The sequence below is a fragment of the Anomaloglossus baeobatrachus genome, unplaced genomic scaffold, assembly GCF_048569485.1.
Source record: "Anomaloglossus baeobatrachus isolate aAnoBae1 unplaced genomic scaffold, aAnoBae1.hap1 Scaffold_636, whole genome shotgun sequence".
In the NCBI taxonomy this organism is placed as follows: Eukaryota; Metazoa; Chordata; class Amphibia; order Anura; family Aromobatidae; genus Anomaloglossus; species Anomaloglossus baeobatrachus.
In genome coordinates this window covers 1-18,038 of record NW_027445004.1, presented here as the reverse complement: position 1 = coordinate 18,038, position 18,038 = coordinate 1, and the positions used below count along the sequence as shown (strand labels likewise).

Below are 18,038 nucleotides of genomic sequence, written 5' to 3'. Positions count from 1 at the left end.
CTAACCTTTGATAGTAAGCTTTTCTGTAGTCTGCCTGTTGATGTATTTTCCGTTTGAACTGTGCACAACATGAAGAGACGGAACACTGGCGGCTTGTCACAATGCCCCCCGATGACATCACAATAGCGCTGCTGCCTAGAAAACAAGCTGCGCAGAAGAAGTTGTTCTTTGGGTGGGAGGGTGGGCTAGTGGAAGGAGGGGGCAATCTCTTTTTTTCCCGGGTGGTAGGGGGATGACAGGAGAAGGGAAGCGGGTGGTGAGAAAGGTACAGAGGGCAGGGTTTGGGGGCTGGGAAGGAAAGGGAAAAGATTAGGGTTTGGGGATGATGAAAGGGCTTTCTACGGGTAAGGATGGCAAAGGGTGGCAGTGACGGAAAGTCAGGCAACCTGTCCTGTCCGTCTTTTTGTATCGTGAATTGGAAAGACTGCAAGGGGGAGGGGAGTTGCTTGCGCCCTAAAGGAGGAGTTATTCAGATTCATTGCAGTGGGCGGCGGCTGCAAAACGCACCATTCTTCTTGTTTTGGCTCTGCAAAGCAGCCTTTTCAAGGGTTGGCTTGGGTGACAAAATGTCTTGTGTAGGCGTGGGTTTGTCTCCCTCTCGCTCTCTCTCCCTAAGATGTGTCCGGCATAGGCCAGGGTGCCACTCGAGGCCCAAACCAATTCTGGTTATCGCTTCTCGGCCTTTTGGCTAAGATCAAGTGTAGTATCTGTTCTTATCAGTTTAATATCTGATACGTCCCCTATCTGGGGACCATATATTAAATGGATTTTTAGAACAGGGAGATGGAAAAAGAGCTTGCTCTGTCCACTCCACGCATTGACCTGGTATTGCAGTACCTCCAGGAACGGTGCACCCCTTCTTAACCCAGTTTCCAAAAGCAGAACTCAATTCACCTGATTCATATTAGCCCGATTTAATGAATTGGAAGAAAGCATACGTCTTCATATGCACCTCAATTTGGCCCATTCACTTTTCACACTTCCTCCTTTTGTTTTTTATCTTTCACACTTTTGACTTTCTTTATTCATCCAAATAGCAAACTCATCACCACTCAACCTGACCAACTCGGCTATGTCCCCGTGCTGCAGTTCTCTGTCTTATCTAGATCATTTGCAATTGAATGGAATAGATCCCTTTTGGACAAAGTGGATTCACCTGCTGCTGCAGTGACCACAGGTGTGATAACATCTAGAATTGGCATCTGGTGCGATCTCTCCGCTTCCACTCCAAAGAAAGTTACCTGTTTATTCCTATCATGCATTGGTTTTTGGGGTTTTCTTTGAGTAATGATGATCTCTTTAGTAGTCTGTTGGCGCCCTCTCCTGGAGGAATAGTTTGCTTGCTCTTGGACATTCTAAAAGAGAGGTCATGATAGACATTGAGCTTCTGAGCTCAATTGGGGACAGTCATGGGTGATGAATGTTTGCAACCTACTGCGAAGCCTCATACCGCAATATAAGGAACGTCAAATACTAAGAAAGGGCGGCCTATGAAAGAATTACTACTTTCAATAAGTACACTTAAACGGCTAATTGGGAATAGAAAAACTGTAAAAAGCCCTCTGAGAAAGCCCCCCTCTAACCTTTGATAGTAAGCTTTTCTGTAGTCTGCCTGTTGATGTATTTTCCGTTTGAACTGTGCACAACATGAAGAGACGGAACACTGGCGGCTTGTCACAATGCCCCCCGATGACATCACAATAGCGCTGCTGCCTAGAAAACAAGCTGCGCAGAAGAAGTTGTTCTTTGGGTGGGAGGGTGGGCTAGTGGAAGGAGGGGGCAATCTCTTTTTTTCCCGGGTGGTAGGGGGATGACAGGAGAAGGGAAGCGGGTGGTGAGAAAGGTACAGAGGGCAGGGTTTGGGGGCTGGGAAGGAAAGGGAAAAGATTAGGGTTTGGGGATGATGAAAGGGCTTTCTACGGGTAAGGATGGCAAAGGGTGGCAGTGACGGAAAGTCAGGCAACCTGTCCTGTCCGTCTTTTTGTATCGTGAATTGGAAAGACTGCAAGGGGGAGGGGAGTTGCTTGCGCCCTAAAGGAGGAGTTATTCAGATTCATTGCAGTGGGCGGCGGCTGCAAAACGCACCATTCTTCTTGTTTTGGCTCTGCAAAGCAGCCTTTTCAAGGGTTGGCTTGGGTGACAAAATGTCTTGTGTAGGCGTGGGTTTGTCTCCCTCTCGCTCTCTCTCCCTAAGATGTGTCCGGCATAGGCCAGGGTGCCACTCGAGGCCCAAACCAATTCTGGTTATCGCTTCTCGGCCTTTTGGCTAAGATCAAGTGTAGTATCTGTTCTTATCAGTTTAATATCTGATACGTCCCCTATCTGGGGACCATATATTAAATGGATTTTTAGAACAGGGAGATGGAAAAAGAGCTTGCTCTGTCCACTCCACGCATTGACCTGGTATTGCAGTACCTCCAGGAACGGTGCACCCCTTCTTAACCCAGTTTCCAAAAGCAGAACTCAATTCACCTGATTCATATTAGCCCGATTTAATGAATTGGAAGAAAGCATACGTCTTCATATGCACCTCAATTTGGCCCATTCACTTTTCACACTTCCTCCTTTTGTTTTTTATCTTTCACACTTTTGACTTTCTTTATTCATCCAAATAGCAAACTCATCACCACTCAACCTGACCAACTCGGCTATGTCCCCGTGCTGCAGTTCTCTGTCTTATCTAGATCATTTGCAATTGAATGGAATAGATCCCTTTTGGACAAAGTGGATTCACCTGCTGCTGCAGTGACCACAGGTGTGATAACATCTAGAATTGGCATCTGGTGCGATCTCTCCGCTTCCACTCCAAAGAAAGTTACCTGTTTATTCCTATCATGCATTGGTTTTTGGGGTTTTCTTTGAGTAATGATGATCTCTTTAGTAGTCTGTTGGCGCCCTCTCCTGGAGGAATAGTTTGCTTGCTCTTGGACATTCTAAAAGAGAGGTCATGATAGACATTGAGCTTCTGAGCTCAATTGGGGACAGTCATGGGTGATGAATGTTTGCAACCTACTGCGAAGCCTCATACCGCAATATAAGGAACGTCAAATACTAAGAAAGGGCGGCCTATGAAAGAATTACTACTTTCAATAAGTACACTTAAACGGCTAATTGGGAATAGAAAAACTGTAAAAAGCCCTCTGAGAAAGCCCCCCTCTAACCTTTGATAGTAAGCTTTTCTGTAGTCTGCCTGTTGATGTATTTTCCGTTTGAACTGTGCACAACATGAAGAGACGGAACACTGGCGGCTTGTCACAATGCCCCCCGATGACATCACAATAGCGCTGCTGCCTAGAAAACAAGCTGCGCAGAAGAAGTTGTTCTTTGGGTGGGAGGGTGGGCTAGTGGAAGGAGGGGGCAATCTCTTTTTTTCCCGGGTGGTAGGGGGATGACAGGAGAAGGGAAGCGGGTGGTGAGAAAGGTACAGAGGGCAGGGTTTGGGGGCTGGGAAGGAAAGGGAAAAGATTAGGGTTTGGGGATGATGAAAGGGCTTTCTACGGGTAAGGATGGCAAAGGGTGGCAGTGACGGAAAGTCAGGCAACCTGTCCTGTCCGTCTTTTTGTATCGTGAATTGGAAAGACTGCAAGGGGGAGGGGAGTTGCTTGCGCCCTAAAGGAGGAGTTATTCAGATTCATTGCAGTGGGCGGCGGCTGCAAAACGCACCATTCTTCTTGTTTTGGCTCTGCAAAGCAGCCTTTTCAAGGGTTGGCTTGGGTGACAAAATGTCTTGTGTAGGCGTGGGTTTGTCTCCCTCTCGCTCTCTCTCCCTAAGATGTGTCCGGCATAGGCCAGGGTGCCACTCGAGGCCCAAACCAATTCTGGTTATCGCTTCTCGGCCTTTTGGCTAAGATCAAGTGTAGTATCTGTTCTTATCAGTTTAATATCTGATACGTCCCCTATCTGGGGACCATATATTAAATGGATTTTTAGAACAGGGAGATGGAAAAAGAGCTTGCTCTGTCCACTCCACGCATTGACCTGGTATTGCAGTACCTCCAGGAATGGTGCACCCCTTCTTAACCCAGTTTCCAAAAGCAGAACTCAATTCACCTGATTCATATTAGCCCGATTTAATGAATTGGAAGAAAGCATACGTCTTCATATGCACCTCAATTTGGCCCATTCACTTTTCACACTTCCTCCTTTTGTTTTTTATCTTTCACACTTTTGACTTTCTTTATTCATCCAAATAGCAAACTCATCACCACTCAACCTGACCAACTCGGCTATGTCCCCGTGCTGCAGTTCTCTGTCTTATCTAGATCATTTGCAATTGAATGGAATAGATCCCTTTTGGACAAAGTGGATTCACCTGCTGCTGCAGTGACCACAGGTGTGATAACATCTAGAATTGGCATCTGGTGCGATCTCTCCGCTTCCACTCCAAAGAAAGTTACCTGTTTATTCCTATCATGCATTGGTTTTTGGGGTTTTCTTTGAGTAATGATGATCTCTTTAGTAGTCTGTTGGCGCCCTCTCCTGGAGGAATAGTTTGCTTGCTCTTGGACATTCTAAAAGAGAGGTCATGATAGACATTGAGCTTCTGAGCTCAATTGGGGACAGTCATGGGTGATGAATGTTTGCAACCTACTGCGAAGCCTCATACCGCAATATAAGGAACGTCAAATACTAAGAAAGGGCGGCCTATGAAAGAATTACTACTTTCAATAAGTACACTTAAACGGCTAATTGGGAATAGAAAAACTGTAAAAAGCCCTCTGAGAAAGCCCCCCTCTAACCTTTGATAGTAAGCTTTTCTGTAGTCTGCCTGTTGATGTATTTTCCGTTTGAACTGTGCACAACATGAAGAGACGGAACACTGGCGGCTTGTCACAATGCCCCCCGATGACATCACAATAGCGCTGCTGCCTAGAAAACAAGCTGCGCAGAAGAAGTTGTTCTTTGGGTGGGAGGGTGGGCTAGTGGAAGGAGGGGGCAATCTCTTTTTTTCCCGGGTGGTAGGGGGATGACAGGAGAAGGGAAGCGGGTGGTGAGAAAGGTACAGAGGGCAGGGTTTGGGGGCTGGGAAGGAAAGGGAAAAGATTAGGGTTTGGGGATGATGAAAGGGCTTTCTACGGGTAAGGATGGCAAAGGGTGGCAGTGACGGAAAGTCAGGCAACCTGTCCTGTCCGTCTTTTTGTATCGTGAATTGGAAAGACTGCAAGGGGGAGGGGAGTTGCTTGCGCCCTAAAGGAGGAGTTATTCAGATTCATTGCAGTGGGCGGCGGCTGCAAAACGCACCATTCTTCTTGTTTTGGCTCTGCAAAGCAGCCTTTTCAAGGGTTGGCTTGGGTGACAAAATGTCTTGTGTAGGCGTGGGTTTGTCTCCCTCTCGCTCTCTCTCCCTAAGATGTGTCCGGCATAGGCCAGGGTGCCACTCGAGGCCCAAACCAATTCTGGTTATCGCTTCTCGGCCTTTTGGCTAAGATCAAGTGTAGTATCTGTTCTTATCAGTTTAATATCTGATACGTCCCCTATCTGGGGACCATATATTAAATGGATTTTTAGAACAGGGAGATGGAAAAAGAGCTTGCTCTGTCCACTCCACGCATTGACCTGGTATTGCAGTACCTCCAGGAACGGTGCACCCCTTCTTAACCCAGTTTCCAAAAGCAGAACTCAATTCACCTGATTCATATTAGCCCGATTTAATGAATTGGAAGAAAGCATACGTCTTCATATGCACCTCAATTTGGCCCATTCACTTTTCACACTTCCTCCTTTTGTTTTTTATCTTTCACACTTTTGACTTTCTTTATTCATCCAAATAGCAAACTCATCACCACTCAACCTGACCAACTCGGCTATGTCCCCGTGCTGCAGTTCTCTGTCTTATCTAGATCATTTGCAATTGAATGGAATAGATCCCTTTTGGACAAAGTGGATTCACCTGCTGCTGCAGTGACCACAGGTGTGATAACATCTAGAATTGGCATCTGGTGCGATCTCTCCGCTTCCACTCCAAAGAAAGTTACCTGTTTATTCCTATCATGCATTGGTTTTTGGGGTTTTCTTTGAGTAATGATGATCTCTTTAGTAGTCTGTTGGCGCCCTCTCCTGGAGGAATAGTTTGCTTGCTCTTGGACATTCTAAAAGAGAGGTCATGATAGACATTGAGCTTCTGAGCTCAATTGGGGACAGTCATGGGTGATGAATGTTTGCAACCTACTGCGAAGCCTCATACCGCAATATAAGGAACGTCAAATACTAAGAAAGGGCGGCCTATGAAAGAATTACTACTTTCAATAAGTACACTTAAACGGCTAATTGGGAATAGAAAAACTGTAAAAAGCCCTCTGAGAAAGCCCCCCTCTAACCTTTGATAGTAAGCTTTTCTGTAGTCTGCCTGTTGATGTATTTTCCGTTTGAACTGTGCACAACATGAAGAGACGGAACACTGGCGGCTTGTCACAATGCCCCCCGATGACATCACAATAGCGCTGCTGCCTAGAAAACAAGCTGCGCAGAAGAAGTTGTTCTTTGGGTGGGAGGGTGGGCTAGTGGAAGGAGGGGGCAATCTCTTTTTTTCCCGGGTGGTAGGGGGATGACAGGAGAAGGGAAGCGGGTGGTGAGAAAGGTACAGAGGGCAGGGTTTGGGGGCTGGGAAGGAAAGGGAAAAGATTAGGGTTTGGGGATGATGAAAGGGCTTTCTACGGGTAAGGATGGCAAAGGGTGGCAGTGACGGAAAGTCAGGCAACCTGTCCTGTCCGTCTTTTTGTATCGTGAATTGGAAAGACTGCAAGGGGGAGGGGAGTTGCTTGCGCCCTAAAGGAGGAGTTATTCAGATTCATTGCAGTGGGCGGCGGCTGCAAAACGCACCATTCTTCTTGTTTTGGCTCTGCAAAGCAGCCTTTTCAAGGGTTGGCTTGGGTGACAAAATGTCTTGTGTAGGCGTGGGTTTGTCTCCCTCTCGCTCTCTCTCCCTAAGATGTGTCCGGCATAGGCCAAGGTGCCACTCGAGGCCCAAACCAATTCTGGTTATCGCTTCTCGGCCTTTTGGCTAAGATCAAGTGTAGTATCTGTTCTTATCAGTTTAATATCTGATACGTCCCCTATCTGGGGACCATATATTAAATGGATTTTTAGAACAGGGAGATGGAAAAAGAGCTTGCTCTGTCCACTCCACGCATTGACCTGGTATTGCAGTACCTCCAGGAACGGTGCACCCCTTCTTAACCCAGTTTCCAAAAGCAGAACTCAATTCACCTGATTCATATTAGCCCGATTTAATGAATTGGAAGAAAGCATACGTCTTCATATGCACCTCAATTTGGCCCATTCACTTTTCACACTTCCTCCTTTTGTTTTTTATCTTTCACACTTTTGACTTTCTTTATTCATCCAAATAGCAAACTCATCACCACTCAACCTGACCAACTCGGCTATGTCCCCGTGCTGCAGTTCTCTGTCTTATCTAGATCATTTGCAATTGAATGGAATAGATCCCTTTTGGACAAAGTGGATTCACCTGCTGCTGCAGTGACCACAGGTGTGATAACATCTAGAATTGGCATCTGGTGCGATCTCTCCGCTTCCACTCCAAAGAAAGTTACCTGTTTATTCCTATCATGCATTGGTTTTTGGGGTTTTCTTTGAGTAATGATGATCTCTTTAGTAGTCTGTTGGCGCCCTCTCCTGGAGGAATAGTTTGCTTGCTCTTGGACATTCTAAAAGAGAGGTCATGATAGACATTGAGCTTCTGAGCTCAATTGGGGACAGTCATGGGTGATGAATGTTTGCAACCTACTGCGAAGCCTCATACCGCAATATAAGGAACGTCAAATACTAAGAAAGGGCGGCCTATGAAAGAATTACTACTTTCAATAAGTACACTTAAATGGCTAATTGGGAATAGAAAAACTGTAAAAAGCCCTCTGAGAAAGCCCCCCTCTAACCTTTGATAGTAAGCTTTTCTGTAGTCTGCCTGTTGATGTATTTTCCGTTTGAACTGTGCACAACATGAAGAGACGGAACACTGGCGGCTTGTCACAATGCCCCCCGATGACATCACAATAGCGCTGCTGCCTAGAAAACAAGCTGCGCAGAAGAAGTTGTTCTTTGGGTGGGAGGGTGGGCTAGTGGAAGGAGGGGGCAATCTCTTTTTTTCCCGGGTGGTAGGGGGATGACAGGAGAAGGGAAGCGGGTGGTGAGAAAGGTACAGAGGGCAGGGTTTGGGGGCTGGGAAGGAAAGGGAAAAGATTAGGGTTTGGGGATGATGAAAGGGCTTTCTACGGGTAAGGATGGCAAAGGGTGGCAGTGACGGAAAGTCAGGCAACCTGTCCTGTCCGTCTTTTTGTATCGTGAATTGGAAAGACTGCAAGGGGGAGGGGAGTTGCTTGCGCCCTAAAGGAGGAGTTATTCAGATTCATTGCAGTGGGCGGCGGCTGCAAAACGCACCATTCTTCTTGTTTTGGCTCTGCAAAGCAGCCTTTTCAAGGGTTGGCTTGGGTGACAAAATGTCTTGTGTAGGCGTGGGTTTGTCTCCCTCTCGCTCTCTCTCCCTAAGATGTGTCCGGCATAGGCCAGGGTGCCACTCGAGGCCCAAACCAATTCTGGTTATCGCTTCTCGGCCTTTTGGCTAAGATCAAGTGTAGTATCTGTTCTTATCAGTTTAATATCTGATACGTCCCCTATCTGGGGACCATATATTAAATGGATTTTTAGAACAGGGAGATGGAAAAAGAGCTTGCTCTGTCCACTCCACGCATTGACCTGGTATTGCAGTACCTCCAGGAACGGTGCACCCCTTCTTAACCCAGTTTCCAAAAGCAGAACTCAATTCACCTGATTCATATTAGCCCGATTTAATGAATTGGAAGAAAGCATACGTCTTCATATGCACCTCAATTTGGCCCATTCACTTTTCACACTTCCTCCTTTTGTTTTTTATCTTTCACACTTTTGACTTTCTTTATTCATCCAAATAGCAAACTCATCACCACTCAACCTGACCAACTCGGCTATGTCCCCGTGCTGCAGTTCTCTGTCTTATCTAGATCATTTGCAATTGAATGGAATAGATCCCTTTTGGACAAAGTGGATTCACCTGCTGCTGCAGTGACCACAGGTGTGATAACATCTAGAATTGGCATCTGGTGCGATCTCTCCGCTTCCACTCCAAAGAAAGTTACCTGTTTATTCCTATCATGCATTGGTTTTTGGGGTTTTCTTTGAGTAATGATGATCTCTTTAGTAGTCTGTTGGCGCCCTCTCCTGGAGGAATAGTTTGCTTGCTCTTGGACATTCTAAAAGAGAGGTCATGATAGACATTGAGCTTCTGAGCTCAATTGGGGACAGTCATGGGTGATGAATGTTTGCAACCTACTGCGAAGCCTCATACCGCAATATAAGGAACGTCAAATACTAAGAAAGGGCGGCCTATGAAAGAATTACTACTTTCAATAAGTACACTTAAACGGCTAATTGGGAATAGAAAAACTGTAAAAAGCCCTCTGAGAAAGCCCCCCTCTAACCTTTGATAGTAAGCTTTTCTGTAGTCTGCCTGTTGATGTATTTTCCGTTTGAACTGTGCACAACATGAAGAGACGGAACACTGGCGGCTTGTCACAATGCCCCCCGATGACATCACAATAGCGCTGCTGCCTAGAAAACAAGCTGCGCAGAAGAAGTTGTTCTTTGGGTGGGAGGGTGGGCTAGTGGAAGGAGGGGGCAATCTCTTTTTTTCCCGGGTGGTAGGGGGATGACAGGAGAAGGGAAGCGGGTGGTGAGAAAGGTACAGAGGGCAGGGTTTGGGGGCTGGGAAGGAAAGGGAAAAGATTAGGGTTTGGGGATGATGAAAGGGCTTTCTACGGGTAAGGATGGCAAAGGGTGGCAGTGACGGAAAGTCAGGCAACCTGTCCTGTCCGTCTTTTTGTATCGTGAATTGGAAAGACTGCAAGGGGGAGGGGAGTTGCTTGCGCCCTAAAGGAGGAGTTATTCAGATTCATTGCAGTGGGCGGCGGCTGCAAAACGCACCATTCTTCTTGTTTTGGCTCTGCAAAGCAGCCTTTTCAAGGGTTGGCTTGGGTGACAAAATGTCTTGTGTAGGCGTGGGTTTGTCTCCCTCTCGCTCTCTCTCCCTAAGATGTGTCCGGCATAGGCCAGGGTGCCACTCGAGGCCCAAACCAATTCTGGTTATCGCTTCTCGGCCTTTTGGCTAAGATCAAGTGTAGTATCTGTTCTTATCAGTTTAATATCTGATACGTCCCCTATCTGGGGACCATATATTAAATGGATTTTTAGAACAGGGAGATGGAAAAAGAGCTTGCTCTGTCCACTCCACGCATTGACCTGGTATTGCAGTACCTCCAGGAACGGTGCACCCCTTCTTAACCCAGTTTCCAAAAGCAGAACTCAATTCACCTGATTCATATTAGCCCGATTTAATGAATTGGAAGAAAGCATACGTCTTCATATGCACCTCAATTTGGCCCATTCACTTTTCACACTTCCTCCTTTTGTTTTTTATCTTTCACACTTTTGACTTTCTTTATTCATCCAAATAGCAAACTCATCACCACTCAACCTGACCAACTCGGCTATGTCCCCGTGCTGCAGTTCTCTGTCTTATCTAGATCATTTGCAATTGAATGGAATAGATCCCTTTTGGACAAAGTGGATTCACCTGCTGCTGCAGTGACCACAGGTGTGATAACATCTAGAATTGGCATCTGGTGCGATCTCTCCGCTTCCACTCCAAAGAAAGTTACCTGTTTATTCCTATCATGCATTGGTTTTTGGGGTTTTCTTTGAGTAATGATGATCTCTTTAGTAGTCTGTTGGCGCCCTCTCCTGGAGGAATAGTTTGCTTGCTCTTGGACATTCTAAAAGAGAGGTCATGATAGACATTGAGCTTCTGAGCTCAATTGGGGACAGTCATGGGTGATGAATGTTTGCAACCTACTGCGAAGCCTCATACCGCAATATAAGGAACGTCAAATACTAAGAAAGGGCGGCCTATGAAAGAATTACTACTTTCAATAAGTACACTTAAACGGCTAATTGGGAATAGAAAAACTGTAAAAAGCCCTCTGAGAAAGCCCCCCTCTAACCTTTGATAGTAAGCTTTTCTGTAGTCTGCCTGTTGATGTATTTTCCGTTTGAACTGTGCACAACATGAAGAGACGGAACACTGGCGGCTTGTCACAATGCCCCCCGATGACATCACAATAGCGCTGCTGCCTAGAAAACAAGCTGCGCAGAAGAAGTTGTTCTTTGGGTGGGAGGGTGGGCTAGTGGAAGGAGGGGGCAATCTCTTTTTTTCCCGGGTGGTAGGGGGATGACAGGAGAAGGGAAGCGGGTGGTGAGAAAGGTACAGAGGGCAGGGTTTGGGGGCTGGGAAGGAAAGGGAAAAGATTAGGGTTTGGGGATGATGAAAGGGCTTTCTACGGGTAAGGATGGCAAAGGGTGGCAGTGACGGAAAGTCAGGCAACCTGTCCTGTCCGTCTTTTTGTATCGTGAATTGGAAAGACTGCAAGGGGGAGGGGAGTTGCTTGCGCCCTAAAGGAGGAGTTATTCAGATTCATTGCAGTGGGCGGCGGCTGCAAAACGCACCATTCTTCTTGTTTTGGCTCTGCAAAGCAGCCTTTTCAAGGGTTGGCTTGGGTGACAAAATGTCTTGTGTAGGCGTGGGTTTGTCTCCCTCTCGCTCTCTCTCCCTAAGATGTGTCCGGCATAGGCCAGGGTGCCACTCGAGGCCCAAACCAATTCTGGTTATCGCTTCTCGGCCTTTTGGCTAAGATCAAGTGTAGTATCTGTTCTTATCAGTTTAATATCTGATACGTCCCCTATCTGGGGACCATATATTAAATGGATTTTTAGAACAGGGAGATGGAAAAAGAGCTTGCTCTGTCCACTCCACGCATTGACCTGGTATTGCAGTACCTCCAGGAACGGTGCACCCCTTCTTAACCCAGTTTCCAAAAGCAGAACTCAATTCACCTGATTCATATTAGCCCGATTTAATGAATTGGAAGAAAGCATACGTCTTCATATGCACCTCAATTTGGCCCATTCACTTTTCACACTTCCTCCTTTTGTTTTTTATCTTTCACACTTTTGACTTTCTTTATTCATCCAAATAGCAAACTCATCACCACTCAACCTGACCAACTCGGCTATGTCCCCGTGCTGCAGTTCTCTGTCTTATCTAGATCATTTGCAATTGAATGGAATAGATCCCTTTTGGACAAAGTGGATTCACCTGCTGCTGCAGTGACCACAGGTGTGATAACATCTAGAATTGGCATCTGGTGCGATCTCTCCGCTTCCACTCCAAAGAAAGTTACCTGTTTATTCCTATCATGCATTGGTTTTTGGGGTTTTCTTTGAGTAATGATGATCTCTTTAGTAGTCTGTTGGCGCCCTCTCCTGGAGGAATAGTTTGCTTGCTCTTGGACATTCTAAAAGAGGTCATGATAGACATTGAGCTTCTGAGCTCAATTGGGGACAGTCATGGGTGATGAATGTTTGCAACCTACTGCGAAGCCTCATACCGCAATATAAGGAACGTCAAATACTAAGAAAGGGCGGCCTATGAAAGAATTACTACTTTCAATAAGTACACTTAAACGGCTAATTGGGAATAGAAAAACTGTAAAAAGCCCTCTGAGAAAGCCCCCCTCTAACCTTTGATAGTAAGCTTTTCTGTAGTCTGCCTGTTGATGTATTTTCCGTTTGAACTGTGCACAACATGAAGAGACGGAACACTGGCGGCTTGTCACAATGCCCCCCGATGACATCACAATAGCGCTGCTGCCTAGAAAACAAGCTGCGCAGAAGAAGTTGTTCTTTGGGTGGGAGGGTGGGCTAGTGGAAGGAGGGGGCAATCTCTTTTTTTCCCGGGTGGTAGGGGGATGACAGGAGAAGGGAAGCGGGTGGTGAGAAAGGTACAGAGGGCAGGGTTTGGGGGCTGGGAAGGAAAGGGAAAAGATTAGGGTTTGGGGATGATGAAAGGGCTTTCTACGGGTAAGGATGGCAAAGGGTGGCAGTGACGGAAAGTCAGGCAACCTGTCCTGTCCGTCTTTTTGTATCGTGAATTGGAAAGACTGCAAGGGGGAGGGGAGTTGCTTGCGCCCTAAAGGAGGAGTTATTCAGATTCATTGCAGTGGGCGGCGGCTGCAAAACGCACCATTCTTCTTGTTTTGGCTCTGCAAAGCAGCCTTTTCAAGGGTTGGCTTGGGTGACAAAATGTCTTGTGTAGGCGTGGGTTTGTCTCCCTCTCGCTCTCTCTCCCTAAGATGTGTCCGGCATAGGCCAGGGTGCCACTCGAGGCCCAAACCAATTCTGGTTATCGCTTCTCGGCCTTTTGGCTAAGATCAAGTGTAGTATCTGTTCTTATCAGTTTAATATCTGATACGTCCCCTATCTGGGGACCATATATTAAATGGATTTTTAGAACAGGGAGATGGAAAAAGAGCTTGCTCTGTCCACTCCACGCATTGACCTGGTATTGCAGTACCTCCAGGAACGGTGCACCCCTTCTTAACCCAGTTTCCAAAAGCAGAACTCAATTCACCTGATTCATATTAGCCCGATTTAATGAATTGGAAGAAAGCATACGTCTTCATATGCACCTCAATTTGGCCCATTCACTTTTCACACTTCCTCCTTTTGTTTTTTATCTTTCACACTTTTGACTTTCTTTATTCATCCAAATAGCAAACTCATCACCACTCAACCTGACCAACTCGGCTATGTCCCCGTGCTGCAGTTCTCTGTCTTATCTAGATCATTTGCAATTGAATGGAATAGATCCCTTTTGGACAAAGTGGATTCACCTGCTGCTGCAGTGACCACAGGTGTGATAACATCTAGAATTGGCATCTGGTGCGATCTCTCCGCTTCCACTCCAAAGAAAGTTACCTGTTTATTCCTATCATGCATTGGTTTTTGGGGTTTTCTTTGAGTAATGATGATCTCTTTAGTAGTCTGTTGGCGCCCTCTCCTGGAGGAATAGTTTGCTTGCTCTTGGACATTCTAAAAGAGAGGTCATGATAGACATTGAGCTTCTGAGCTCAATTGGGGACAGTCATGGGTGATGAATGTTTGCAACCTACTGCGAAGCCTCATACCGCAATATAAGGAACGTCAAATACTAAGAAAGGGCGGCCTATGAAAGAATTACTACTTTCAATAAGTACACTTAAACGGCTAATTGGGAATAGAAAAACTGTAAAAAGCCCTCTGAGAAAGCCCCCCTCTAACCTTTGATAGTAAGCTTTTCTGTAGTCTGCCTGTTGATGTATTTTCCGTTTGAACTGTGCACAACATGAAGAGACGGAACACTGGCGGCTTGTCACAATGCCCCCCGATGACATCACAATAGCGCTGCTGCCTAGAAAACAAGCTGCGCAGAAGAAGTTGTTCTTTGGGTGGGAGGGTGGGCTAGTGGAAGGAGGGGGCAATCTCTTTTTTTCCCGGGTGGTAGGGGGATGACAGGAGAAGGGAAGCGGGTGGTGAGAAAGGTACAGAGGGCAGGGTTTGGGGGCTGGGAAGGAAAGGGAAAAGATTAGGGTTTGGGGATGATGAAAGGGCTTTCTACGGGTAAGGATGGCAAAGGGTGGCAGTGACGGAAAGTCAGGCAACCTGTCCTGTCCGTCTTTTTGTATCGTGAATTGGAAAGACTGCAAGGGGGAGGGGAGTTGCTTGCGCCCTAAAGGAGGAGTTATTCAGATTCATTGCAGTGGGCGGCGGCTGCAAAACGCACCATTCTTCTTGTTTTGGCTCTGCAAAGCAGCCTTTTCAAGGGTTGGCTTGGGTGACAAAATGTCTTGTGTAGGCGTGGGTTTGTCTCCCTCTCGCTCTCTCTCCCTAAGATGTGTCCGGCATAGGCCAGGGTGCCACTCGAGGCCCAAACCAATTCTGGTTATCGCTTCTCGGCCTTTTGGCTAAGATCAAGTGTAGTATCTGTTCTTATCAGTTTAATATCTGATACGTCCCCTATCTGGGGACCATATATTAAATGGATTTTTAGAACAGGGAGATGGAAAAAGAGCTTGCTCTGTCCACTCCACGCATTGACCTGGTATTGCAGTACCTCCAGGAACGGTGCACCCCTTCTTAACCCAGTTTCCAAAAGCAGAACTCAATTCACCTGATTCATATTAGCCCGATTTAATGAATTGGAAGAAAGCATACGTCTTCATATGCACCTCAATTTGGCCCATTCACTTTTCACACTTCCTCCTTTTGTTTTTTATCTTTCACACTTTTGACTTTCTTTATTCATCCAAATAGCAAACTCATCACCACTCAACCTGACCAACTCGGCTATGTCCCCGTGCTGCAGTTCTCTGTCTTATCTAGATCATTTGCAATTGAATGGAATAGATCCCTTTTGGACAAAGTGGATTCACCTGCTGCTGCAGTGACCACAGGTGTGATAACATCTAGAATTGGCATCTGGTGCGATCTCTCCGCTTCCACTCCAAAGAAAGTTACCTGTTTATTCCTATCATGCATTGGTTTTTGGGGTTTTCTTTGAGTAATGATGATCTCTTTAGTAGTCTGTTGGCGCCCTCTCCTGGAGGAATAGTTTGCTTGCTCTTGGACATTCTAAAAGAGAGGTCATGATAGACATTGAGCTTCTGAGCTCAATTGGGGACAGTCATGGGTGATGAATGTTTGCAACCTACTGCGAAGCCTCATACCGCAATATAAGGAACGTCAAATACTAAGAAAGGGCGGCCTATGAAAGAATTACTACTTTCAATAAGTACACTTAAACGGCTAATTGGGAATAGAAAAACTGTAAAAAGCCCTCTGAGAAAGCCCCCCTCTAACCTTTGATAGTAAGCTTTTCTGTAGTCTGCCTGTTGATGTATTTTCCGTTTGAACTGTGCACAACATGAAGAGACGGAACACTGGCGGCTTGTCACAATGCCCCCCGATGACATCACAATAGCGCTGCTGCCTAGAAAACAAGCTGCGCAGAAGAAGTTGTTCTTTGGGTGGGAGGGTGGGCTAGTGGAAGGAGGGGGCAATCTCTTTTTTTCCCGGGTGGTAGGGGGATGACAGGAGAAGGGAAGCGGGTGGTGAGAAAGGTACAGAGGGCAGGGTTTGGGGGCTGGGAAGGAAAGGGAAAAGATTAGGGTTTGGGGATGATGAAAGGGCTTTCTACGGGTAAGGATGGCAAAGGGTGGCAGTGACGGAAAGTCAGGCAACCTGTCCTGTCCGTCTTTTTGTATCGTGAATTGGAAAGACTGCAAGGGGGAGGGGAGTTGCTTGCGCCCTAAAGGAGGAGTTATTCAGATTCATTGCAGTGGGCGGCGGCTGCAAAACGCACCATTCTTCTTGTTTTGGCTCTGCAAAGCAGCCTTTTCAAGGGTTGGCTTGGGTGACAAAATGTCTTGTGTAGGCGTGGGTTTGTCTCCCTCTCGCTCTCTCTCCCTAAGATGTGTCCGGCATAGGCCAGGGTGCCACTCGAGGCCCAAACCAATTCTGGTTATCGCTTCTCGGCCTTTTGGCTAAGATCAAGTGTAGTATCTGTTCTTATCAGTTTAATATCTGATACGTCCCCTATCTGGGGACCATATATTAAATGGATTTTTAGAACAGGGAGATGGAAAAAGAGCTTGCTCTGTCCACTCCACGCATTGACCTGGTATTGCAGTACCTCCAGGAACGGTGCACCCCTTCTTAACCCAGTTTCCAAAAGCAGAACTCAATTCACCTGATTCATATTAGCCCGATTTAATGAATTGGAAGAAAGCATACGTCTTCATATGCACCTCAATTTGGCCCATTCACTTTTCACACTTCCTCCTTTTGTTTTTTATCTTTCACACTTTTGACTTTCTTTATTCATCCAAATAGCAAACTCATCACCACTCAACCTGACCAACTCGGCTATGTCCCCGTGCTGCAGTTCTCTGTCTTATCTAGATCATTTGCAATTGAATGGAATAGATCCCTTTTGGACAAAGTGGATTCACCTGCTGCTGCAGTGACCACAGGTGTGATAACATCTAGAATTGGCATCTGGTGCGATCTCTCCGCTTCCACTCCAAAGAAAGTTACCTGTTTATTCCTATCATGCATTGGTTTTTGGGGTTTTCTTTGAGTAATGATGATCTCTTTAGTAGTCTGTTGGCGCCCTCTCCTGGAGGAATAGTTTGCTTGCTCTTGGACATTCTAAAAGAGAGGTCATGATAGACATTGAGCTTCTGAGCTCAATTGGGGACAGTCATGGGTGATGAATGTTTGCAACCTACTGCGAAGCCTCATACCGCAATATAAGGAACGTCAAATACTAAGAAAGGGCGGCCTATGAAAGAATTACTACTTTCAATAAGTACACTTAAACGGCTAATTGGGAATAGAAAAACTGTAAAAAGCCCTCTGAGAAAGCCCCCCTCTAACCTTTGATAGTAAGCTTTTCTGTAGTCTGCCTGTTGATGTATTTTCCGTTTGAACTGTGCACAACATGAAGAGACGGAACACTGGCGGCTTGTCACAATGCCCCCCGATGACATCACAATAGCGCTGCTGCCTAGAAAACAAGCTGCGCAGAAGAAGTTGTTCTTTGGGTGGGAGGGTGGGCTAGTGGAAGGAGGGGGCAATCTCTTTTTTTCCCGGGTGGTAGGGGGATGACAGGAGAAGGGAAGCGGGTGGTGAGAAAGGTACAGAGGGCAGGGTTTGGGGGCTGGGAAGGAAAGGGAAAAGATTAGGGTTTGGGGATGATGAAAGGGCTTTCTACGGGTAAGGATGGCAAAGGGTGGCAGTGACGGAAAGTCAGGCAACCTGTCCTGTCCGTCTTTTTGTATCGTGAATTGGAAAGACTGCAAGGGGGAGGGGAGTTGCTTGCGCCCTAAAGGAGGAGTTATTCAGATTCATTGCAGTGGGCGGCGGCTGCAAAACGCACCATTCTTCTTGTTTTGGCTCTGCAAAGCAGCCTTTTCAAGGGTTGGCTTGGGTGACAAAATGTCTTGTGTAGGCGTGGGTTTGTCTCCCTCTCGCTCTCTCTCCCTAAGATGTGTCCGGCATAGGCCAGGGTGCCACTCGAGGCCCAAACCAATTCTGGTTATCGCTTCTCGGCC

At 46.5% G+C, this 18,038-nt stretch overlaps 11 non-coding genes across 11 annotated transcripts; all 11 read left to right on the top strand.

Moving 5' to 3' along the window:
- Positions 1–668: 668 nt before the first annotated feature.
- LOC142285959 (U2 spliceosomal RNA) lies at positions 669–859 on the top strand. The gene has a single exon (XR_012747241.1). It is a non-coding gene; the product is annotated as a U2 spliceosomal RNA (small nuclear RNA).
- Positions 860–2,246: 1,387 nt separating this feature from the next.
- Positions 2,247–2,437, top strand: LOC142285948 (U2 spliceosomal RNA). The gene has a single exon (XR_012747238.1). It is a non-coding gene; the product is annotated as a U2 spliceosomal RNA (small nuclear RNA).
- Positions 2,438–3,824: 1,387 nt separating this feature from the next.
- On the top strand, positions 3,825–4,015 carry LOC142285928 (U2 spliceosomal RNA). The gene has a single exon (XR_012747221.1). It is a non-coding gene; the product is annotated as a U2 spliceosomal RNA (small nuclear RNA).
- A 1,387-nt stretch (positions 4,016–5,402) lies between these two features.
- Positions 5,403–5,593, top strand: LOC142285937 (U2 spliceosomal RNA). Its single transcript, XR_012747227.1, has one exon. It is a non-coding gene; the product is annotated as a U2 spliceosomal RNA (small nuclear RNA).
- A 1,387-nt stretch (positions 5,594–6,980) lies between these two features.
- On the top strand, positions 6,981–7,171 carry LOC142285925 (U2 spliceosomal RNA). Its single transcript, XR_012747218.1, has one exon. It is a non-coding gene; the product is annotated as a U2 spliceosomal RNA (small nuclear RNA).
- Positions 7,172–8,558: 1,387 nt separating this feature from the next.
- Positions 8,559–8,749, top strand: LOC142285912 (U2 spliceosomal RNA). The gene has a single exon (XR_012747207.1). It is a non-coding gene; the product is annotated as a U2 spliceosomal RNA (small nuclear RNA).
- Positions 8,750–10,136: 1,387 nt separating this feature from the next.
- Positions 10,137–10,327, top strand: LOC142286001 (U2 spliceosomal RNA). The gene has a single exon (XR_012747280.1). It is a non-coding gene; the product is annotated as a U2 spliceosomal RNA (small nuclear RNA).
- A 1,387-nt stretch (positions 10,328–11,714) lies between these two features.
- On the top strand, positions 11,715–11,905 carry LOC142285989 (U2 spliceosomal RNA). Its single transcript, XR_012747269.1, has one exon. It is a non-coding gene; the product is annotated as a U2 spliceosomal RNA (small nuclear RNA).
- Positions 11,906–13,290: 1,385 nt separating this feature from the next.
- Positions 13,291–13,481, top strand: LOC142285977 (U2 spliceosomal RNA). Its single transcript, XR_012747258.1, has one exon. It is a non-coding gene; the product is annotated as a U2 spliceosomal RNA (small nuclear RNA).
- Positions 13,482–14,868: 1,387 nt separating this feature from the next.
- On the top strand, positions 14,869–15,059 carry LOC142285966 (U2 spliceosomal RNA). Its single transcript, XR_012747247.1, has one exon. It is a non-coding gene; the product is annotated as a U2 spliceosomal RNA (small nuclear RNA).
- Positions 15,060–16,446: 1,387 nt separating this feature from the next.
- Positions 16,447–16,637, top strand: LOC142285906 (U2 spliceosomal RNA). Its single transcript, XR_012747201.1, has one exon. It is a non-coding gene; the product is annotated as a U2 spliceosomal RNA (small nuclear RNA).
- The last annotated feature ends 1,401 nt before the right edge of the window (positions 16,638–18,038 follow it).